The sequence below is a fragment of the Gorilla gorilla genome, chromosome 1 (assembly GCF_029281585.2).
Source record: "Gorilla gorilla gorilla isolate KB3781 chromosome 1, NHGRI_mGorGor1-v2.1_pri, whole genome shotgun sequence".
Lineage (NCBI taxonomy): Eukaryota > Metazoa > Chordata > Mammalia > Primates > Hominidae > Gorilla > Gorilla gorilla.
Genome location: NC_073224.2, coordinates 71,741,405 through 71,767,885, shown reverse-complemented (window position 1 = coordinate 71,767,885; position 26,481 = coordinate 71,741,405).

The window sequence follows — 26,481 nt, the reverse complement described above, 5'->3', positions numbered from 1 at the left end:
CACAGGGATACCTGATGACTTCCTGTCTACAAAGATGTTAAAGGATAGTGATTTTTTTTCCGTCTTCTATAGAAGGAATTTCCAATACAGCTTAGTCAAAAGTCTCCCAATAGACAGAGTAATCATCTTTGGCTGAGCAATGTTGCTGACCTGAATTAAACAAATTTCAGGGACTTAATTTTTATAATATAGGTTTGCATTCATGGTTCAAGAGGGGCTAATGTTAAGTATGCAAATGAATTACAGTTAATTAATATAACATTTGTTACTGTATTAAAGACTAATGCTAAGCGAGGATCACCAAGGGCTGCTAGAATACCACAAATCTAGGCAATTGTTAGTGTTCTGTGCTTTGGATGTTTTGCCATTAGATTGACCAAAAAAACTTTAAAGTTACCGTACCCATTGTGCAGGAGGTTTCAGGGAAATAGTCATTTTTATACACTATTGGTTGTAGTGTAGTTGATACAACTTTTCATTTGGCAAGTTTAATGTTATCAAAAACTTTAAAATGTTTAAACTGTTTGATGACCAGTATTTTCACTCCCAGGAATTATTCTACCATAAAGACATATGCACATGTATGTTCATCGCAGCACTATTTACACTAGCAAAGACATGAAATCAACCTAAATGTCCATAAACAGTGGACTGGATAAAGAAAATGTGGTACATATATATGACGAAGTACTATGCAGCCATAAAAAGAACGAGATTACACGCTCTGCAGCAACATGGATGGAGCTGGAGGCTATCACCCTTAGCGAACTAACACAGGAACAGGAAACCAAAATCCACATGTTCTCACTTATAAGTGGAAGCTAAACACTGAGAGCACATGGACACATGGAGGGGAACAACAGACACTGGGGCCTTCTGGAGGGTGGAGGGTGTGAGGAGGGAGAGGATGGAAAAACTACCTATCGGGCCAGGTGCAGTGGCTGATGCTTGTAATCCCAACACTTTGGGAGGCCAAGGCAGGTGGATCTCTTGTGTCCAGGAGTTCAAGATCAGCCTGGGCAACATGGTGAAACCCCATATCTACAAAAAATTAGCTGGGTGTGGTGGTGAGCACCTGTAGTCCCAGCTACTTGGGGAACTGAGATGGGAGGATTACTTGAGCCCAGGAGGCAAAGGTTGCAGTGAGCTGAGATTGTGCCACCACACCCCAGCCTGAGCAACAGAGCAAGACCCTGTCTCAAAAAACAGAATGAAAGAAAGAGAAAGGAAGGAAGAAAGAAGGAAGAAGGAAGGTTGGAAGGAAGGAAGGAAGGAAGAAAAAGAAAGAAACACTACTTATCAGGTACTATGTTTATTACCTGGGTAACAACATAATGAGTACACCAGACCCCCATGACACACAAGTTACCTGTATAACAAACCTGTACATGTGCCCCTCAACCTAAAAGTTTTTTTAAATAAAGCATCAATGTTAAAGAAATTCATGTGTAAGTATATATGTAAATCTTATATATGCAAAATGTATGTGCAAGGATGTTCACCTTAGCTTATTTCCCTCCAGCTTTATTGAGATATAATTGACACATCAAAATTGTACATATTTGATGTATACATTATGATTTGATAAGATATTTATATACATTGTGAAATGGTTATCACACAAGTTAATGAAAGCATTCATCATCTCACACAGTTACCATTTTTGTGTATGTAAAAGGTGAAAACACTTAAGATCTATTTAAATGTTAAGTGATCTACTTAAGTGTTCACAGACTATTGATAATTTTTTTTAAAACTTTAAAACAACTTAAATATTCAACAGTAGGGGAATCCGTTGATTAGTTGGTGGCACCTTGACACAATGATATACAATATGAAAGGCAATATGGCCAGAGGACAGGCTTTCCAAACAGACAGTCTAAGGTTTCACCTGACTCAGTCAAATACTCGCTGCATGACTTTAACATCTCCTAGCCTCATATGCTTTTATCTGTAAGGTAGTGATAATTTACCTACTTTATATAAATATTACAAAAAGTAAATGAAAAATGTAAGTTTCTAAACATTTGGCATATAATCTAATACTTGAGGGATATTATTTTCTGTATATTACAAATTATGTTTTAAATATGACTTCATAATATGGGAAAATGCTCATAATATATGATATTAAGATTTAAGCTATATACAGATAGCAATTACAATTATAGAGATAATTTAAATATTTCTGTAACCTATTGATATGAATACAACACTGCACAATTTTTCTTTCTCATTTTCCCCTTGCTGGTTAATGGCAAGCCCTTAGTTCTGTCTTCCCAGTTTCTCTTTTTTTTAAATTTAACTTTTATTTTAAGTTCAGGGAGACATGTGCAGGTTTGTTAAATAGGTAAATGTGCACCTTGGGGGATTGTTGGGCAGATTACTTCGTCACCCGGGTAATAAGCATAGTACTCATTAGTTATTTTTCCCGATCCTCTCCCTCCTCCCAGGCTCCACCCTCCAATAGACCTCATTGTGTGTTGTTCCCCTGTACGTGTCCATGTGTTCTCATCATTTAGCTCCCACTTATAAGTGAGAACATGTGGTATTTGGTTTTCTGTTCCTGTGTTAATTCATTTAGGGTAACGGCCTCCAGCTCCATTCACGTTCCTGCAAAGGACATGATCTTGTTCTTTTTTATGGCTGCATAGTAGTCCATGGTGTATACGTACCACATTTTCTTTATCCAGTCTACCACTGATGGGCATTTAGGTTGATTTCCATGTCTTTGCTATTGTGAATGGTGCTGCAATGAACATATGCACGTGTGTGCCTTTATGACAGAACAATGTATATTCCTTTGGGTATATACCCCGTAATGGGATTGCTAGGTCGAATGGTATTTCTGTTTTTAGGTCTTTGAGGAATTGCCACACTGTCTTCTACAATGGTTGAACTAATTTATATTCCCACCAACAGTGTATAAACGTTCCTTTTTCTCCGCAACCTCACTAGCATCTGTTATGTTTTGACTTTTTAATAATAGTCATTCTGACTGGTGTGAGATGAAATCTCACTGTGGTTTTGATTAGAATCTCTCTAATGATCAGTGATGCTGAGGTTTTTTTTTTAATATGATTGTTGGCCTCATTTATGTCTTCTTTAAAAAAGTGTCTGTTCATGTCCTTTGCCCACTTTTTAATGTGTCTTCCCAGTTTTCCTCTGACATTGCTGAGATGCCCCAGGGCATATCTCATCCACATTTCATTCCCACAGCACCCAGGCTACTGCTGGTGTTACCTTGTCCACAGCAACTGAGCTGGAGTTTTATCAGCCTCCAAGACTACTCCTGCTTTTAAATGTGATCTCTGCACTTCTTGGCTGTGGTACATGAACCTAAACTACAATATTCTTTAACCGTACATGGGAAATTAATGCTGCCTGACTTCTACTAACTTTCCTAGTACTCCTCCTCTTCTTTCATTTCTTTTGTTTTGGTCATTTGTACCTCAGAATCAACACCTTATTTTATTCTACCCTGTTTTAAAATTGTCTTTGTTTCATACATACAGTTTTGCCATTTATTTTTCGATGTGTTTACTGATAGAGACTTCCATCTCCTTAGACGATAAACTCTTTGGGAGAGGAGATTAGGTGTTATTTTTCTTTAGCATACCCTACAATATCCAGCATAATTCTACCATAGACACAAAGTATAAACTGAGGACATTATTTTTCATACAGTCTCAAAGATGCACTGAGGAATAAATTGTGTAATAGGTAACTATAACTCAGCAAGAAATTTCTTTCTTTCTTTCTTTCTTTTTTCCTAACTGAGATATCAAGGCAAAGAAATTTCTATATGGTAATAGGGCACACTCTTGCATGTCGACATATCCCTTTCACTCACCGTACTACCACCATCCAGCCCTAAAATAGTTGAAAGGCAGGAAGCCTCTGATCTGGGCTCCTCGGACCTGGTATATTCCTCTCCTCCATAGGCTGCCGAGGCTGCTGATCTGAGATGTGCTTCCATAAGGAACAAGGTGGTAGAGGAGGAGCCAAGATGGCCAAATAGGAACAGCTCCGGTCTACGGCTCCCAGCGTGAGCGATGCAAAAGACGGGTGATTTCTGCATTTCCATCTGAGGTACCGGGTTTATCTCACTAGGGAGTGCCAGACAGTGGGCGCGGGTCAGTGGGTGCGCGCACTGTGCACGAGCTGAAGCAGGGCGAGGCATTGCCTCACTCAGGATGCAAGGGGTCAGGGAGTTCCCTTTCCTAGTTAAAGAAAGGGGTGAAAGACGGCACCTGGAAAATTGGGTCACTCCCACCCGAATACTGCGCTTTTCCAACCGGCTTAAAAAACGGCGCACCATGAGATTATATCCCGCACCTGGCTGGGAGGGTCCTACGCCCACGGAGTCTCGCTGATTGCTAGCACAGCAGTCTGAGATCAAACTGCAAGGTGGCAGCAAGGCTGGGGGAGGGGCGCCCGCCATTGCCCAGGCTTGCTTAGGTAAACAAAGCAGCCAGGAAGCTCGAACTGGGTGGAGCCCACCACAGCTCAAGGAGGCCTGCCTGCCTCTGTAGGCTCCACCTCTGGGGGCAGGGCACAGACAAACAAAAAGACAGCAGTAACCTCTGCAGACTTAAATGTCCCTATCTGACAGCTTTGAAGAGAGCAGTGGTTCTCCCAGCATGCAGCTGGAGATCTGAGAATGGGCAGACTGCCTCCTCAAGTGGGTCCCTGACCCCTGACCCCTGAGCAGCCTAACTGGGAGACATCCCCCAGTAGGGGCAGACTGACACCTCACACGGCCGGGTACTCCAACAGACCTGCAGCTGAGGGTCCTGTCTGTTAGAAGGAAAACTAACAAGCAGAAAGGACATCCACACCAAAAACCCATCTGTACATCACCATCATCAAAGACCAAAAGTAAATAAAACCACAAAGATGGGGAAAAAACAGAGCAGAAAAACTGGAAACTCTAAAAAGCAGAGCACCTCTCCTCCTCCAAAGGAACGCAGTTCCTCACCAGCAACGGAACAAAGCTGGACGGAGAATGACTTTGACGAGCTGAGAGAAGGCTTCAGATGATCAAATTACTCTGAGCTACGGGAGGACATTCAAACCAAAGACAAAGAAGTTGAAAACTTTGAAAAAAATTTAAAAGAATGTATAACTAGAATAACCAATACAGAGAACTGCTTAAAGGAGCTGATGGAGCTGAAAACCAAGGCTCAAGAACTACATGAAGAATGCAGAAGCCTCAGGAGCTGATGTGATCAACTGGAAGAAAGGGTATCAGCGATGGAAGATGAAATGAAGCAAGAAGGGAAGTTTAGAGAAAAAAGAATAAAAAGAAACGAGCAAAGCCTCCAAGAAATATGGGACTATGTGAAAAGACCAAATCTACATCTGATTGGTGTACCTGAAAGTGACGGGGAGAATGGAACCAAGATGGAAAACACTCTGGAGGATATTATCCAGGAGAACTTCCCCAATCTAGCAAGGCAGGCCAACATTCAGATTCAGGAAATACAGAGAACACCACAAAGATATTCCTCAAGAAGAGCAACTCCAAGACACATAATTGTCAGATTCACCAAAGTGGAAATGAAGGAAAAAATGTTAAGGGCAGCCAGAGAGAAAGGTCGGGTTACCCTCAAAGAGAAGCCCATCAGACTAACAGCGGATCTTTCGGCAGAAACTCTACAAGCCAGAAGAGAGTGGGGGCCAATATTCAACATTCTTAAAGAAAAGAATTTTCAACCCAGAATTTCATATCCAGCCAAACTAAGCTTCATAAGTGAAGGAGAAATAAAATACTTTACAGACAAGCAAATGCTGAGAGATTTTGTCACCACCAGGCCTGCCCTAAAAGAGCTCCTGAAGGAAGCACTAAACATGGAAAGGAACAACTGGTACCAGCCACTGCAAAATCATGCCAAAATGTAAAGACCATCGAGACTAGGAAGAAACTGCATCAACTAACGAGCAAAATAACCAGCTAACATCATAATGACAGGATCAAATTCACACATAACAATATTAACTTTAAATGTAAATGGACTAAATGCTCCAATTAAGAGACACAGACTAGCAAATTGGATAAAGAGTCAAGACCCATCAGTGTGCTGTATTCAGGAAACCCATCTCATGTGCAGAGACACACATAGGCTCAAAATAAAAGGATGCAGGAAGATCTACCAAGCAAATGGAAAACAAAAAAAAGGCAGGGGTTGCAATCCTAGTCTCTGATAAAACAGACTTTAAACCAACAAAGATCAAAAGAGACAAAGAAGGCCATTACATAATGGTAAAGGGATCAATTCAACAAGAAGAGCTAACTATCCTAAATATATATGCACCCAATACAGGAGCACCCAGATGCATAAAGCAAGTCCTGAATGACCTACAAAGAGACTTAGACTCCCACACATTAATAATGGGAGACTTTAACACCCCACTGTCAACATTAGACAGATCAACGAGACAGAAAGTCAACAAGGATATCCAGGAATTGAACTCAGCTCTGCACCAAGTGGACCTAATAGACATCTACAGAACTCTCTATCCCAAATCAACAGAATATACATTTTTTTCAGCACCACACCACACCTATTCCAAAATTGACCACATAGTTGGAAGTAAAGCTCTCCTCAGCAAAAGTAAAAGAACAGAAATTATAACAAACTATCTCTCAGACCACAGTGCAATCAAACTAGAACTCAGGATTAAGAATCTCACTCAAAACCGCTCAACTACATGGAAACTGAACAACCTGCTCCTGAATGACTACTGGGTACATAACGAAATGAAGGCAGAAATAAAGATGTTCTTTGAAACCAACGAGAACAAAGACAAAACATACCAGAATCTCTGGGACGCATTCAAAGCAGTGTGTAGAGGGAAATTTATAGCATTAAATGCCCACAAGAGAAAGCAGGAAAGATCCAAAATTGACACCCTAACATCACAATTAAAAGAACTAGAGAAGCAAGAGCAAACACATTCAAAAGCTAGCAGAAGGCAAGAAATAACTAAAATCAGAGCAGAACTGAAGGAAATAGAGACACAAAAAACCCTTCAAAAAATTAATGAATCCAGGAGCTGGTTTTCTGAAAGGATCAACAAAATTGATAGACCGCTAGCAAGACTAATAAAGAAAAAAAGAGAGAAGAATCAAATAGACACAATAAAAAATGATAAAGGGGATATCACCGCCGATCCCACAGAAATACAAACTACCATCAGAGAATACTACAAACACCTCTACACAAATAAACTAGAAAATCTAGAGGAAATGGATAAATTCCTCGACACATACACTCTCCCAAGACTAAACCAGGAAGAAGTTGAATCTCTGAATAGACCAATAACAGGATCTGAAATTGTGGCAATAATCAATAGCTTACCAACCAAAAAGAGTCCAGGACCAGATGGATTCACAGCTGAATTCTACCAGAGGCACAAGGAGGAACTGGTACCATTCCTTCTGAAACTATTCCAATCAATAGAAAAAGAGGGAATCCTCCCTAACTCATATGAGGCCAGCATCATCCTGATACCAAAGCCGGGCAGAGACACAACCAAAAAAGAGAATTTTAGACCAATATCCTTGATGAACATTGATGCAAAAATCCTCAATAAAATACTGGCAAACTGAACCCAGCAGCACATCAAAAAGCTTATCCACCATGATCAAGTGGGCTTCATCCCTGGGATGCAAGGCTGGTTCAATATACGCAAATCAATAAATGTAATCCAGCATATAAACAGAACCAAAGACAAAAACCACATGATTATCTCAATAGATGCAGAAAAGGCCTTTGACAAAATTCAACAACGCTTCATGCTACAAACTCTCAATAAATTAGGTATTGATGGGATGTATTTCAAAATAATAAGAGCTATCTATAACAAACCCACAGCCAATATCATACTGAATGGGCAAAAACTGGAAGCATTCCCTTTGAAAACTGGCACAAGACAGGGATGCCTTTTCTCACCACTCCTATTCAACATAGTGTTGGAAGTTCTGGCCAGGGCAATTAGGCAGGAGAAGGAAATAAAGGGTATTCAATTAGGAAAAGAGGAAGTCAAATTGTCCCTGTTTGCAGATGACATGATTGTATATCTAGAAAACCCCATTGTCTCAGCCCAAAATCTCCTTAAGCTGATAAGCAACTTCAGCAAAGTCTCAGGATACAAAATCAATGTACAAAAATCACAAGCATTCTTATAACAACAGACAAACAGAGAGCCAAATCATGAGTGAACTCCCATTCACAATTGCTTCAAAGAGAATAAAATACTTAGGAATCCAACTTACAAGGGATGTGAAGGACCTCTTCAAGGAGAACTACAAACCACTGCTCAAGGAAATAAAAGAGGATACAAACAAATGGAAGAACATTCCATGCTCATGGGTAGGAAGAATAAATATCATGAAAATGGCCATACTGCCCAAGGTAATTTACAGATTCAATGCCATGCCCATCAAGCTACCAATGACTTTCTTCACAGAATTGGAAAAAACTACTTTAAAGTTCATATGGAACCAAAAAAGAGCCTGCATTGCCAAGTCAATCCTAAGCCAAAAGAACAAAGCCGGAGGCATCACACTACCTGACTTCAAACTATACTACAAGGCTACAGTAACCAAAACAGCATGGTACTGGTACCAAAACAGAGATATAGATCAATGGAACAGAACAGAGCCCTCAGAAATAACGCCGCATATCTACAACTATGTGATCTTTGACAAACCTGAGAAAAACAAGCAATGGGGAAAGGATTCCCTATTTAATAAATGGTGCTGGGAAAAGTGGCTAGCCATATGTAGAAAGCTGAAACTGGATCCCTTCCTTACACCTTTTACAAAAATCAATTCAAGATGGATTAAAGACTTAAACGTTAGACCTAAAACCATAAAAACCCTACAGGAAAACCTAGGCATTACCATTCAGGACATAGGCATGGGCAAGGACTTCACGTCTAAAACACCAAAAGCAGTGGCAACGAAAGCCAAAATTGACAAATGGGATCTAATTAAACTAAAGAGCTTCTGCACAGCAAAAGAAACTACCATCAGAGTGAACAGGCAACCTAAAAAATGGGAGAAAATTTTTGCAACCTACTCATCTGACAAAGGGCTAATATCCAGAATCTACAATGAACTCAAACAAATTTACAAGAAAAAAGCAAACAACCCCATCAAAAAGTGGGTGAAGGACATGAACAGACACTTCTCAAAAGAAGACATTTATGCAGCCAAAAAACACATGAAAAAATGCTCACCATCACTGGCCATCAGAGAAATGCAAATCAAAACCACAATGAGATACCATCTCATACCAGTTAGAATGGCAATCATTAAAAAGTCAGGAAACAACAGGTGCTGGAGAGGATGTGGAGAAATAGGAACACTTTTACACTGTTGGTGGGACTGTAAACTAGTTCAACCATTGTGGAAGTCAGTGTGGCGATTCCTCGGGGATCTAGAACTAGAAATACCATTTGACCCAGCCATCCCATTACTGGGTATATATCCAAAGGACTATAAATCATGCTGCTATAAAGACACATGCACACGTATGTTTATTGCGGCATTATTCACAATAGCAAAGACTTGGAACCAACCCAAATGTCCAACAACGATAGACTGGATTAAGAAAATGTGGCACATATACACCATGGAATACTATGCAGCCATAAAAAATGATGAGTTTATGTCCTTTGTAGGGACATGGATGAAATTGGAAATCATCATTCTCAGTAAACTATCGCAAGAACAAAAAACCAAACACCGCATATTCTCACTCATAGTTGGGAATTGAACAATGAGAACACATGGACACAGGAAGGGGAACATCACACTCCGGGGACTGTTGTGGGGGGGAGGGGGGAGGGATTGCACTGGGAGATATACGTAATGCTAGATGACGAGTTAGTGGGTTCAGCGCACCAGCATGGCACATGTATACATATGTAACTAACCTGCACATTGTACACATGTACCCTAAATCTTAAAGTATAATAATAATTTAAAAATAAAGAAAGAAACAAATGCTTAGTAAATGGAAAAAAAAAAGGAACAAGGCAGGTAGAGGCACTGGAGCACTACATTCAACATGTATTACCCTGTATTTTTAATCAATTCATTAATATTCTTTCTTCTGCTTATTTGCTAGTTTCAGGTAAAAATGAAAATCTCAACCGTGTCATTATTCATGCCAAGCCTTAAACCTGGATCAAGCTTTTCTATCTAATGTCACTCATCAAAGACAATTGTAAATCCTTCATCTACCTTATCTTATCTAATACTCACAAAAACAAAGGGTGATATGGCAGAGACAGTTACAGTGCTCACCAATGACTGCAAAATGTCCGCATCTCCCAGCCTAACTTGCAGATAGATGGGGACCATGGCACTCGTTCCCACCAAAGAACTATGAGTAGAAATAGCATGTGTCTGGGGCCAAAGAAGTTAAAAGCTGACATGCCTCCTCCATCCCTGTTTTCTCCTGCAATAATTATCTTGGCTTGGAAGCCACAAGAGAAGATGAGCTGACAGATCCACACTGGAATCTACAAGAGTGAAAAATATAATTTCATTGTGTTAAACCACTAAGATTTCAGAATTTGTCTGTTATAACAGCATAGCCTATCCTGTCCTGACAAACATAGATAATATTTGGAATATGTAATAACTAGTACAGAACAGGCACTAACATATTAGAATGAATGCAATGACCAATGAATGAACGTCATCGGCTGTAAATGACTGTCATGGCCATATGAGTCCATACCAGTTGAACAGCGATGAAAACAACTCTACAAATTTATCCCAGTTTTATAATTGATGAAACAGAAGCATTGAGAGCTTGCCTAAGACAATGACTTGTAAATGGCAGAGTAGGAATTCAAATCAGCTGTTTGATACATAGACCATTCTCTTTCTATCTCAACATTCTGCTTCCTACTTGTTGAATGATGCCTAAATTACCCGAACAATTCATCATGACTGCAGTAGAAGTGTCCGAATACTTCATTGTTTATTTAAACCATAGGGCATGGTCCAATAGTATATGTTTATTCTTGTTGAATTTTCTGTAACTTGAACTCATTCTTGCCTCTGTATAGGGTATCAGTATTATATTTTGCTTTTCCTTTCAAATTTGCCTTTTGTCATTATTAATCATTAACCCTGAAACTGTATTATTTAAGGGGATACATCCAACTTTATGACATAACATATATTAAAAATGCAAGAGAAAATTAAATTGGATGAAGTGCTTGGCTTTTGGCATAGTTCTTTTGCTCCTGCTGCTCATTCTTCATTTAAATTCATAAGTCTCTTTTCTCCATGACAGGATAATCATCTCCACAGCAACTAACTATTATATCACAAAGGACTATGCCTGTGAGTGAGAACAGATCAGCAGGAGCTGAGCAACACTTAAGCAACAGAGATTCTATTTTCACACAAATATCTCTAATTATAATAAGCTAAGGAAGAAATATATCATTCCCTCCCCAACTCCCCCCCATAATACAAGCAGAGCTCTCTCTACATGGTTTCTCTCATTAAAAAATGGTGCTTTCAACCACAAATGTGTTTAATAAGAGCATATTCCCATATAGAGATGATAACACCTGTTACTGTCAGGCAAATGTGTGTCTAGACTGAAAAGCAGGCACTGGTTGAATTAAAATCACACAGACATACTCCATGATTTAGAGTAGAAGTCAAAGCAGGATCTGTGTGTTACACAGATCCTGTGTAGACAGCTAATAACATCCAAAAAATAAACAAATAAACAAATAAACAAAAACCTCTTTAAAAGTAAAAGGGAAGGTATAAAAATTGCCACTTGGCCAAAAGATATATATTACCAGAGCTTCTCTTTCCAAAGAGGATACTTAAAATGGTGTGGTCAAGAGCTGGCATAATTTGACTAATCATAATAATTGTAAGATACTTTAAATTTGAAGTGGGCTTGAACATTTTACAACACAATCTCAAAGTAGCACTTTTACTGGCAAGCAGAATTCTCTAGGAGAGCTGAAACTGCAGTATTACACTGGTGATCAAATCCAAGAGAACAGTGGATGTCTATCAGATTCTGCCTATGACCCACTATTTTACACTGGTTTCATAGAATTTAAAATTGAATCATATTTATAATCTATAATACAGGATCTTACAAGTGACATGCTTGAAGAATATCAATGTTGCCTCTCCCACTAGATGATAAGCATCTTGAGGGCAGGCAGTATGCCTTGTATCATTATGCTATTTTCTATAACACTAAGGACAATCTATGATAAAGAGCTATTGTCTCAATTTAATATTGAAATGACAAGGTCGTCAGACATATGACAACAGGAACAAAAATAATTGAAGCTGAGTCTTTTTTTTTTTTGTCCCAAAGCTCAAATGAGTTGTGTAGTGAAGGGCTCCAAAATTCACTACTCTATTTGTGTGTGTATGTGTCTGTGAGACAGGGTCTCACTCTGTCACCTGGGCTGGAGTGTAGTGGCATGATCATGGCTCACTGCAGCCTGACCTCTCCAGGTTCAAGCGATCCTCCCACCTCAGCCTCCCCAGTAGCTAGGATAGGACTACAGCCATGTGCTACCATGCCTGGCTAGTTTTTGTATTTTTTGTAGAGATGGGGTTTCACCATGTTGCCCAGGCTGGTCTCGAACTCCTGAGCTCAAGCAATCTACTCACCTCAGCCTCCCAAAGTGCTGGGATTACAGGTATGAGCCACAAGTCTCCACACCACTCTTAAATGGGCATTGTCACAAAACTATTATATGTCCCATCTATTCTCCTAAAAGTCCATAAGTCTTTCCAGAAAGTCATTTGTTTTCCCATAAATACTCTTCTCCTCCCCTTCCCTGTTGAAATGGCATATAGGTCCCAATTTATGTGTAGTCCTGTACATAAATGATTCAATCTATTTTCTTGCTAATCTGTTCTTTGTCAGTTTCACTTGAAAGCCTCCAAAAATTGAATCTAAGAGGGTAAAGGAAAATTTGTTCTCCCTGGCAGTTGTAAGGGGACCACCACTCTGGATTCTGTCATCACTGGAGCCCTCCCAAGTCATCTAACCCATTCATCCAGTTAAATGTCATCAGGAGAATGACATTGAACCCTCAGCCAGATCCCATTATCAGCCATCTCAAAGAAGCTTCTTCTTATCACCTAAAATCTCTAGCCCACCTCCCACCCCCACTTTCATGCCCATCTCTGCTCTCTTGATCATCTTTATTGTCACTTTCTGTGTGCTGATGACTTGATGGAGGAAGTCAGCAAACTTGGTTGACATGGCTTTCTATAAATTCACACTTTTCACTTCAATGGGGCCCATACTGCTGCCCAATAATCTGCCCAGTAATGGCCAGTAATTTAGTTATTTTTTACTGATTCCTTAAAATCATCTATGTCAGGGATAATATTCAAAATTTTAAACAACTAGCATGACAGAGGCATCAACCTTAAATTGATATGGCTCTAGAGCAGGGTCTGAGAGAGGACCCGGGTACATTTTGCATTTACCCTTTCATTGCTGACTGAGGGCCTGGGGGAGAAGCTGAGGTTACCTGAGCAGCAGATACTTGCCAACTGATAGAGAAGTGTGTCAATATTTTAACAACCAGTACAGCTGTATGATTTGAAGCAAGTAAATATCAGCTCTACTACAAGTTTTCCAAAAATGATCTTTCCTTTTTTTCTTGCCTCCATTCAACATCTACTTTCCTTTTTATTTGTTAACGAATATTTGTTGAACAGCAGACACCATTCTAAGTAAACAAAAAAGACAAAAACGCCCTGTTCTTATGGCCTTACATTCTAGCGAGGGGTGACAGAAAACAAATACAATAGGTAAATTATATCGTATATTTGACAGTAATAAGAGCTATGGAAAAAGAGAAAAAGAAGAAACTAAAGGGGTTCCAGATTACAGAGAGCAGGTTAAGATATGGTGCTAGAGTTGGCCTCACTGAGAAGAGGACTTGAAGGAAATGGGAGATGAGCTGCATGGGTGACTGGGGGCAAAGCATTTGAGACAGAGGAAACAGGCCATGCACACGCTTATGTTCTAGGGACTCCTCCTCATCCAAAGACGATTTAACCTCCAACCTCCTTCTTTATAGAGATCGAAGTTATTTGTAAGTAATCTCTTCAGTTTTTCCTCCTTTCTACTTCTAAAATATCTTTATATTTTTTCTCTTCTCCTTGGCATCTTAGAGAAATAGGCATCCCTCATTCCAACGTCTGTTTTCCCTTACTTTCTCCCAGGACTTCTTCCTCTCACTTACTCCCCTTTCCACCATCTACAATCTCTTCCAATTCTGTCTCTTTAGATATTACGTTTTTGTTTTTGTTTTTGTTTTTGAGACAGAGTTTCACTCCCATCACCCAGATTGGAGTGCAGTGGTGCGATCTCGGTTCACTACAACCTCTGCCTCCCAGATTCAAGCGATTCTCCGGCCTCAGCCTCCCAAGTAGGTGGGACTACAGGCATGTGCCACCACACCTGGTTAATTTTTGTATTTTTAGTGGAGATGGGGGTCTCACCATGTTGGCCAGGCTGGTCTTGAACTGCTGACCTTAAGTGATCCTCCTGCCTCAGCCTCCCAAAGGGCTGGGATTACAGGTGTGAGCCACCATGCCCAGCCTTGATATTAAGTTAAATTTAAAACACTGCCACTCACCCTAAATATTTTTTCCAATTACAGCCTACTTCTGCCAATCAAAATCAAAGACTTCAACTTCCTTATCACACACGTTCTCCTTAACCTGTCACTTCTACCTTCTACCCTCTTCAAACAACTTAAACTGATCTCTGGAAAATCAGCAAAGACCCCAACTTCAAACTGCACCTGTTCACAGTTCTGTCAACTGACAATTGTCACCATCCAGGGAAGACTTGAGTTTGGAAGGAAATACCCACCTACAATTACTTGTATTAAAATAAATATCCAGTTTGTTAAAATTGTACGTTTTAAAACAAAGTTTTAAAATTCATTTTTTTGCTGTTGTAGTAAAATGCACATAGCATAATATTTACCATTTTAACCATTTTTGAGTGTACAATTCAGTAATATTCAGTACACTCACAATGCTGTACAACCACCACCATTATCCATCTCCCGAACTTTTTTATAATTCCAAACAGAATCTGTGTATTCATTAAACAATAACTCTCCATTCCACCCTTCCCCCTCGCCCCTGGTAATCACTATTCTACTGTCTGTCTTTATGAACTCAACTATTCTAGGTACCTCATAAAAGCAGAATAAGGGCCTGGCATGGTGGCTTATGCCTATAATCCCAGCACTTTGGGAGGCCGAGGCGGATCATTAGGTCAGGAGATCGAGAACAGCCTGGCCAACATGGTGAAACCCTGTCTCTACTAAAATACAAAAAATTAGCCAGGTGAGGTGGTGCTCGCCTGTAGTCCCAGCTACTCTGGAGGCTGAGGCAGGGGAGTCATTTGAACCCGGGAGGCTGAGATTGCAGTGAGCCGAGATCATGCCATTGTACTCCAGCCTGGTGACAGAGCGACACTGCATCTAAAAAAAAAAAAAAAAAAAAAAAAAAAAAAAAAGCAGAATAAGACCAGACACAGTGTCTCACGCCTGTAATCCCAGCACTTTGGGAGGCTGAGGCGGGAGGATTGCTTGAGATTGGGAGGAGCAGCCAAACTGTTTCCCGAAGCAGCTGTACCATGTTAAATTCTCACCAGCAATGCACAAAGGTTCTAATTTCTCCACATCCTCATGAGCACTTGTTATTTTTCTTTCTTCATAATAGCCATCCTAATGGGTGTGAAGTGGTATCTCACTGTAGTTTGGGTTTGCATTTCCCTAATGACTAGTGATGTTGAGCATCTTTTCATGTGCTTGTTGGCCATTGTATAGTTGTTTGTAGAAAACTCTTTTCAAGTCTGTTTCATTTCTGAACATTTTTCCATGTTTTAATTGGGTTGTTTGCTTTTTGGTTGTTGAGTTGTAGGAGTCCTTTATATATTCTAGATATTAATCCCTTACCAGATACATGATTTGCAAATATTTTCTCCCGTTCTATCAGTTGTCTTTTCATTCTCTTGACAATGTTCTTTGATGCACAAAAGTTCTTAATTTTGATGAAGTTCTATTTATTTTCTTTTGTTGCTTCTGTTTTGGATGTCATATTTAAGAAATCTTTGCTAAATCCAATGTCATAGAACTTTTTCCATATGTTTTCTTCTTTTTTTTGAGACAGAGTCTTGCTGTAGAGATGGGGCTTCACCATGTTGGCCAGGCTGGTCTTCAACTCATGACCTCAAGTGGTCTGTCCACCTTGGCCTCCCAAAGTGCTGGGATTACAGGTATGAGCCACTGCACCTGGCCCCTTCTAAAATAAAACTTTATTATTAAGTTCAACTTCTTCTATTTATAAATCCAATTATTTTAAAAATAAAGAACAATTTGATTTGTTCTTAGGTTAATATGCAATTTGTTATTAGTAATAAAAGACTAAATTCCCCTAAAATATTTTAAACTATGTTTTTGTATTTTACACATTTTATTCAAATATTTCAAATATCTGACAGAATAAACTTTCAAACCTAAAAAACACAATCTACCTAAACATTTAAATAACCAACAAATACATAGATTTTCACAATAATTACAAAACATATCTCTAAACTGATGAAAAATAAGCATTCTATAAATTTGAGCCACACTATTACCTTATATACATTTCCACGGTTTCACAATCACTTATTCAACAAGAGTAGCAGACTTTCCATCTTATTCAGCCTAAAATTTGGAGCTGCAAGAGTGCCACAGATTTGGGTTCTGTCAGGGATTCTGAACCTGGGGCCAGTTCCTGAGCCCCTTCTTACAGTAATGGGCCTCCTGTTGTTTGCCCATTTTCTTGCAACCTAGTGTATCAAATGCTCTCTTACCCATTAAAAAAAAAAAAAAAAAGCAACCTGTTTTACAACCTTAATTGCATATTGTAACTCTGGCTCCTTTCTGCTCAACCGACTGAGTTCTGTATCATTTTCTGTGTCTTTCATTGGCCTTTTTTTTTTCTCTCTCTCTCTGTCACCCAGGCTGGAGTGCAATGGTTCAACCTCGGCTCACTGCAACCTCTGCCTCCCAGTTCAAGCGAGTCTCCTGCCTCAGCCTCCCAAGTAGCTGGGATTACAGGTGCCTGCCACCACACCTGGCTAATTTTTCATATTTTTAGTAGAAAAGGGGTTTGCCATGTTGGCCAGGCTGGTCTCAAACTCCTGACCTCAGGTGATCTGCCTGCCTTGGCCTCCCAAAGTGCTGAGATTACAGGTGTGAGCGAGCACACCTGACCGTTTGGACTTCTTTTTATTGACAGACCCCTTCAATTTAATACAGCTTAGACTATTATTGACTGTCCTCTCCTTTTTAAATTAAAAAAAAATTAATTAAAAAAAAAGGCCGATAGTACCAGGTAATCCTAGGTGGTCTCCCATCCAGTACTAACCAGGCCTGACCCTGGTTAGCTTCTGAGATCAGATGAGATGGGCACATTCAGGTTGGTATGACTGCAAACATGGCTTCTCCTATTTAGAAACTATTTCCCCTGCTTTCTTGAGGCTACAGTCTCATAGGCTTCCTCTTATGTGACTACACTGCGTCTTTCATTCTCCGATCCTCTCACTGATTCTTCCTTCCCACACAGTATAAAAGTAAACTTCCTCTAAGGCTCAGTTCAGAGCCTTCTGGTTCCATCTCCTCTCTCGGGATCTTCACTTCCTTCACCTTTCAGCTTATGACCATGACCTTCCAATCTGCATCTGTATTTCCAGTTTCTTTCCTAAGCTCAGGTCTTTGTTTTCTATTTACAAAAGTGGATATTTGCACTTAGATTTCTTACCTTTAATTGAAACTCAATTCATCTAAAATAAAATTCTTTATTTTTTCCACAAACTAGCAACCCCTCATAATTTCCCTTATTAGTACCAGCATTTTGTGAGGCCCAACACTTGAATAGCATTGGCCTTATAAAAAGAGATAAGAGGGATTTTAAGGTCAAAGGAGTAGCAGGAATGATCGAACAAAATTAACGCATCGGGACAGAAGCTCCAAAACACTAGAGTTTACGGGTTGCATTTGACAGGGCTAATGTTCCACCAAAATGGCATAAAGACTACTTGAAGTCATTTGGAATACAGCCGATGCAATGCAGAAAGAAGCCTTTTCTGAGCTTCCCTTATCTGATAAAGGCAGAGCTTTTAGAATGAAGTTGTCATAAATCTCCTCTCTCAGAGACCTTTCAGCCAGCTAGGACACTGACCTTTACCTCCAGGGATGAAAATTGTATGAACAAACTTTATTACCAACTGTCTCATTTGTTTCCCTAGAAAATCTATCTTCTGCCCAATCCCTCTTTTCTTTATTCAGCCATTACCATTATTCAGCCATATAAACCATTACCCCCGCTATTTAGATAGGCACTTGCTTGTGTGTTGCTGCAAGCATGCGAATAAATTTTGTCTTTTCTCCTGTTAGTCTATTGTCAGTTAATTTTTAATCCACAGTCCCTCAGTAAAGTTGGTGGAGAAAAGGTTTTCCTCCCAACACATTCCCAATGTGTGGCTTAATCGCTAAGGAACAGTTTTCCCAGAGCAAATTAAAGCTCTGTAACTTTATCTGTCAGGGAGCAACCAGCTTCCTGGTGTCTGAAGCTTTTCCCAATAGTTAAAAATATGTACATACATTTTAGGCCAGGCTTGGTGGCTCACGCCTGTAATCCCAGCACTTTGGGAGGCTGAGGTGGGTGGATCACCTGAGGTCAGGAGTTCCAGACCAGCCTGGCCAACATGGTGAAACCCAGTCTGTAATAAAATACAAAAATTTGCCGGGCATGGTGGTGTGTGCCTGTAATCCCAGCTACTCAGGAGGCTGAGGCAGGAGAATCACTTGAACCCAGGAGGCAGAGGTTGCAGTGAGCTGAGATCACACCACTGCACTCCAGCCTGGGTGACAGAGCAAGACCTTGTTTCTAAAGAAGAAAAAAGCTATTTTAACAAAACAAATCTGAAGTGCTTTTCCTATCAGAAACACTAACATCAGAGAGACCATAGCTACCCAGAGTAGGGGTTCTGGTACACTCAAACAAAACCTTGGTGATCTGAGTCCTCTCTTACTCGTACTTCTCATATTCAGTCTGATCCCAACCCAGATTTTTCTTTCTGTGTCTCTCATATGCCTGTATTCCTTTCTGTGGTGAGATATGAGTCTGAAGAAATGGTGGAAGGCAAGGAGGGGCAAGTCACATCTTACGTGGATGGTGGCAGTCAAAAAAAACTTGCACAGGGAAACTCCCATTTTTAAAACCATCGAATCTCCTAAGACTCATTCACTATCATGAAAACAGCGCAGGAAAGACCCACCCCCCGTGATTCAATCATCTCCCACTGGGCTCCTCCCATGACAAGTGGGAACTGTGGGAGTTACAATTCAAGATGAGATCTGGGTGGAGACACAGCCAAATCATGTCACCAGCATTCCTCCTATTTCAAGGTCTGCTTCCTGATGTAACTACTTGGACAGAATATGCACACCTCCACAAGGACAAGCAGCTGATTGTTGGCAGGGCATAATTTGAAGCCATTACTACTCAAGGATCATTCTTCCAAAGGAAACACAGTCTACAGAAATGCAGCTCTACCTGCATCAGTTTTTTATTCCTGCACAGAATACATTAGCCTTTAGAGCCACGATTCTGGGAAATAATCCTGACACCCCCTCACTGGATTAAACCAGTTCCCCTTGTCCTCGGAGACCCTAAAAGCTAAGAAAAAGTTCACTGAGTTACTGGCCATGCAGAATGGAAAATGGTTATGCCTCAGCATACCCCTTCCTTATTAACCTTTAACCAGAATTCTTTCCTAAGGAGTAAGCAGAAACCAGCTCTGGAAAACAAGAAATGAATGACTCATTCCTTTATTGCTGTTAGCCAGTCATCGCAGGCCATGACCGGATGTTTTGCAGTTTCTGTACCACAACTGACCAGCATTCCTTCTTAACAAGAGACCTTCAACCGTTGGGGGGGTACTGGTTGATCTATGGAAGATGCACAGTGAGGGTTTTCCTGTCCTCTGCTTCACATGTTGACATCAGAGGGCTTAAAACTCCACCCTTAGCTCATGGTGACACTGCTATTTTTTGAACCTGCGATCCATGAAGAGGCCTAAAGCTCAATTGTGCATATGCATGTTTCTCCTTTCATAAACGTTCATGATGCCTCATATAGCTTATTAAATATATCTATTTGGGTACCCCATCCAGCATAAATTCCTGTTCCTTTTACCCCTGCCTTGAAGCACTTTGTCTTCATGTCCACTGGAAGCTCCGCTTCCTCCTACAGGTTTTGGTACCTTTAGGAATAAAGCTCTCTATTTTAAATTTATAGAATATTGTTACTTTTGTGGTCCACAATTCCTCAAGATCTCCATTAAGATGTCAGAGTCTTAGTGTCGAGTTGTAGAAATGAGAAACACACAGAGACAGTGGCTGCCATCATTAGCCACCTGCCAGCATCTGTCCTCACACTCTGCCTTCCTGTTTCTGTAGCAGAATTACCCATACCCTTATCTAAAGCTGTTCTTTCATCTGTACACTGGAGCTCAACCCTTGTCACCTACTCAAGGGTATCATTCCAGTAATTCTCTCTTCTCTCTTTCAACACTCTCAGGTTTTTCCTCTATTAGACTTGTTCCCAGCAGCATACAGATTTGCTCATGGGTCTGCCTTCTTAAAAAACACCAACACCAGCCAGGCATGGTGGCTCATGCCTGTAACCCCAACACTTTGAGAGGCCAAGGCAGGTGGATCACTTGAGGTCAGGAGTTCAAGACCAGCCTGGCCAACATGGTAAATCCCCATCTCTACTTAAAATACAAAAATTAGCCAGGCGTGGTGGTGCATGCCTGTAATCCCAGCTATTCAGGAGGCTGAGGCACAAGAATTGCTTGAAACCAGGAGGTGGACGTTGCAGTGAGCCAAGATCGCGCCACTGCACTCCAGCCTGCATGACAGAGCAAGGCTCTGTCTCAAAAAAAAAAAAAAAAAAAAAAAAAAGAAGAAGGAAAAAGGATGTATCACCTTTGCTATTATGATCACCACGCCTGGGCAACAGAGCAAGGCACCATGTCAAGAAAAAAAAAAAAAAAACAGGCCAGGTGCAGTGGCTCATGCCTATAATCCCAGCATTTTGGGAGGCCAAGATGGGCAGATCACTTGAGGTCAGGAGTTCGAGACCAGCCTGGCCAACATGGTGAAACCCCATCTCCACTAAAAATACAAAAATTAGCTAGGCATGGTGGCACCCACCTTCAATCCCAGCTACTTGGGAGGCTGAGGCAGGAGAATTGCTTGAACCTAGGAGGCAGAGGTTGCAGTGAGCCGAGATTGTGCCATTGCACTCCAGCCTGTGTGACAGAGTGAGACTCCATCTTAAAAAAAGAAAAAAAAAGAAAAAAAAACCTAAACACCCACCAACACCGATGAAACGAAAAAACAATGTTTCCATCTCACGACTCCTTCCCTGGTAGGATTTACCTGCTTCCTTTTGCTAGTCTAGATTGTGGTTCGCTCCTATTTCTGTTCAACCATTCTCTCTTAAACCCACTCTAATCAGGCTTTTGTCCCAACCAAAACTGCTTTTGTCAAGGTCACCAATGACCTCCACATGGTTAAATCTCATGGTCTAATCATCTTCTACCTGGCCTGTCAGCAACATCTGACAATAGATCACTCTGTCTTTCTAACAGCCTTTCTTCACTTGATTTCCAGGATGCCCCACTCTCCTCTTTTTCACTTTCCTTACTCCCTGTGCCTTCACAGGCTCCCTTGCTGATCTCTTTCCCAGCCTCCTAATGTTGGAATACTCCAGGGCTCAGTTTTTTCTGGCTAAGAAATATAAGAAAGTACATGGATCATTTGGCAAGCATTCACTGTATACTCTGCCACACTTTGTAATATTTTATATAGCTAATACATTTACTACGACAGTTGTTTATTGTTTATCTTTCCAAAAGCACTACAAGTGTCACAAAGGCAGGCACTTTTATTACTTTGTGCTCTGACGTATGTCAAGCGCCTAGAAAAAAGTGCCTGTCACAAAGTAGGTGCTAAATAAGTATTTGTTGGATGAGTAAATGTAGCAGGGTGAAGTGGAAATCTAAACTTTTTGTTGTTAACAAAAACAGATATTATTAAAGCTGTCAGCTACTTCTAAGTCTAGTGGTAGCTATTTAGAAGCTACTGTGGTGGTGAGCTTTGTTCAGAGATCAATGATGTGACCTGTTCCTTTTAGTTATGTGGATGTGTGACAAGGAGTGAACACTTATTCTCAGGTTCGATAGAGAATTCACAAATGCAATGCTTTAGGAGCCAGGCTGATACTGAAGAAAGCTAGACATAAGTGACTAGGGCTCTAAGCGAGATCTAAACTGAGTAAACCCAACTCAGTTCCAATTAACAGAGGCCATGCAGAATGCAGATCCAGTTTTCCCAAGTCGTGTGGAAGCTAGGTTATCTATATTGTTAACTAAAAATCTCTCCATTTTAGAATATTGGCTCAAATCCAGAAAACACTGACAGGAAAACAAATCACAGCTGCAGGCTAGATGTGGCCTGTGACCATCAGTTCACTACCTGTAGTATAATGATACTTTGGGGAGCTTATTTTGTGTTCTGGGAAGGAGAGGAAATTTTTTCCAATGTAGACCTTAGAAGAAATCTCCTGGGAGAAAAATGGATACAGATATCAACCTCTTCTCTTTTGAGACTCCAGGTTATTACAACATCTTAGAGAGATATAGATATATAATCTCACTTGAATTCACCTGGAAGGAAAGGAGACCCAGCACCCCAAGAAGCTGGAGCACCTGGGCATATTATAAGGCTCCAGAGGAGTAACATGAGGCCAGAGACTCTCTTGATTCAATCACCATAGCACTGGGAGCATGCTTGGTCAAAATAGCTGTGGAGAAGAGTGTATATTAAAGAAGAGGACTCATCAGTGGCATGATGATCATAATAGTAAAGGCGATATCTCCTTTTTCCTCCTTATGCTCTAAAAAACTGCAGCTCCAACAAGCAGTGGTTAAGGACCGTGGTCATTCCAGCAGTGGACAGTGATGATCTCTGGCGGTGTGAGACTCTGTGTTTCCAGGAACAACAGACTACAGCCAGGGCAGCAACAAAAGACACTGGTTGGTGGGCTGATTACAGTCTCTGCTTCTCTCTGAACTAGTTACATGAAAACAAGACTGACCTCAAGAATGAGTGTGTATCCTGAGTTTTAAGGCAGAGGGTAGGATAGGGTAAACTCCAAAGGGTAATCTTTAAAAAGGTGAAACTGAAATCATAATGATTTAATTTATATATTAAAGAGAAACATGATTATGGCATAAGAATAGGCAAATAGATTAATGGAGCAGAATAGTGAGTCCAAAAATAGACCCAAACATATACAGTCAATTGAATATTTACAAAGGCACCAAGTCAATTCAGTGGGAAAGGGAACTCTTCTAAACAGTTGAGGTTGAAATAGCCATAAAAATGTATGGAAAAAAATAAAGCTTGACCCTACCTCACAGCATTGACAAACATTGGTTTGACATGAATCACAGATGAAATATAAAACATAAAACTACAAAGATCCTAGAAGAAAACATAGGAGAATATCTCTGCAACCTTGCGATAGGCAAAGACTTCTTAGAACACCAAAAGAACTAATCATAAAAGAAAAAAAAGGATAAATTGGACTTTATCAAAATTCAAAACTTCTGATCATCAAAAGACACCATTAAGATAATTTAAAAGGCAAATTAGGTTTTCAATCCTGTAGATAAGCACCTTTGAAGTCATTGCTCCATTCCAAAAAGTAAAAAGCTGAACAAATTGAAAAATTAATAACTCTTCTTAAACCCATCAGAGAAGTGAGGTCACATGGCAAACTGCTCGCCCAAGCTTGGAGAAACGGACAGATGAATACAGGGAATTACAAGTTCCTGGGACAGAAACCTAGAAGCAGAAATTGCCACAGAAACCAGTCTGAGATAGGAAGACCTGAACTGTAATTGACAAATCAATGGAGGCCCAGTGTAGACAATCCTGAGAGTTAAAAATTCAAGGAGGACCCAGTCATGAAGGGATCCCCACACTTTTGTGAGTTTTACCTCCAAGAGCTCGACCAGATCTTCACAATGCATATTGGAGAAAAATCCCCACCTGCTTCTAGAAGGGGAATGAGGAAAGTATAATTTGAAATATACCAGAGCATTCTGTTTTAACAAGGCCTGACCTCAAGAGAAACTATTTTAAAGAGCCTAAACAATTAGGGCTTTTTTCAGAGGCTAGCCAACCTGGGAAAGGAAAATACTCAACTCCAGCCACTGTAACAATTCTGTCCCACTAAAGGGAGAGAAAAAATTATTATTGTGGAATTCACAGTCCAAAGCACAGGCTCATTAAAAAATTGAGAGCCCTAATCACAGGACTATTGGATGCTTCCCCTTCCCCCACAACTTACCACTACATTCCTAAAGGCCTATTTACCTCAGTTCCTTTTACCCAATACATCCAGTCCATCTGCCAAGAAAAAGGTAATAGCTGGGCCCAGTGGTGCATGCCTACAATCCCAGCTACTTGGGAGGCTGAGGTGGGAGAATCATTTGAGCCCAGGAGTTTGAGTCCAGCCTGGGCAACATAACAACACCCCATCTCTAAAAAGAAACAAAGAAAGTAAAAAATTACAAGGCACACCGTCTTGGTCTGTTTTGTGCTGCTACAATAGAATACCTGAAAGTGATATTTATAGTATACAAAAATGTACTGGTTTATAGTTCTGGAGGCTAGGAGGTCCAAAATTGAGGGGCTAGCATCTAGTTAGGGCCTACTTGCTGCATCACTCCCTGGCAGAAGGCAAAAGGGCAAGAGAGACAGAATGAAAAGGGGGACTGAACTCCCTTTATAAGGAACCCACTCCTGTGATAACGGCGTTAATCAATTCATGATGGCAGAGACTCATGGCCTAATCACATCTCATTAGGCCCCACTTCCCAATACTGTTGCATCAGGGATCAAGTATCCAACACATGCTTTTTCAGGAACGTATTCAAACCATAGCACATTCTAAAAGTCAAGAAACACAGTTTGAAGAAACAGAACAAGCATCAGAACAGAACTCATATATGGAAGGATGTTGGAATTATCAGACCAGGAATTTAAAACAACTATGATTAATGTGCTCAGGGCTCTAATGAATAAAGTTGATAGCATGCAAGAACAGGTAGGTAATGTAAGCAGAGAGATGGAAATTCTCAGAGAGAATCAAAAAGAAATGTTAGAGATCAAAAACACTACCAGAAATGAAGAATGCCTTTGATGGGCTCATTAGTGCACTGGACATGACTAAGGAAAGAATCCTTGAGCTTTGGGTTATCGCAATAGAAACTTCCAAAACTGAAAACGAGAAAAAGCCTGAAAAAACTCCAGAATATCCAAGAACTGTGGGACAACTGTAAAAGGTATAACATATGTGTAATGGGAATACCAGAAGAAAAGAAAGAGAGTAAGGAACAGAAGCAATATTTGAACGAATGACTGACAGCTTTTCAAAATTAATGTCAGGCACCAAACCACAGATTTGGGAAGCTCAGAGAACACCAAAAAGCATAAATACTAAAAAAGCTATACCTAGGCATATCATATTCCACTGCAGAAAATCAAAGATACAGAAAAAATCTTGAAGGAAGTCAGAGAAATAAGACATCTTACTTATACAGGAGTAAAAATAAGAATTACTCTGACTTCTCTTCAGAAATCAAGCAAGCAAGAACAGATGGAGTGAAGTATTTGAAGTATTGAGAAAAAAAACAAAACAAAAACAAAAAACCTTCACCTGGAATTCTGTACCCTGTAAAATTATATTTCAAAATGAAGGAGAAATAAAAACTCTGTCAAAGAAAAATTGAGGGAATTTGTTACCAGTAGATCTTCCTTGCAAGAAATTTTTTTTTTTACAAAAGTTCTCCAGAGAGAAGAAAATGATATAGATCAATCAAGAGAGAGCATAGAAGAATAAATGAAGGGGAAATAAGAACTTATTTTTTTACTCTCAATTGATCTAACAGAAAATAGCTTTTTCAAAATAATAATAGCAATCATCTATTTGAATATATATATATATATATAAACACATATACACATATGCTTATGTGTAAGTGAAATGAGTGACTAGCATGATACAGGAATGAGAGAAAATATAGTATATCTTTCTCCATACATTTTCTTTTATTCAATATTCTTCTTTATATTTAAAGTGGGTTTCTTGTACAGAGCATATAGTTGGCTCTTTTTTTTATTTTATTTATTTATTTTTTTTTTGAGACGGAGTCTTGCTCTGTAACCTGGCTCTTGTTTTTTGATCCACTCAGATAATTTCTGTCTTTTAATTGGTTTATTCGGACC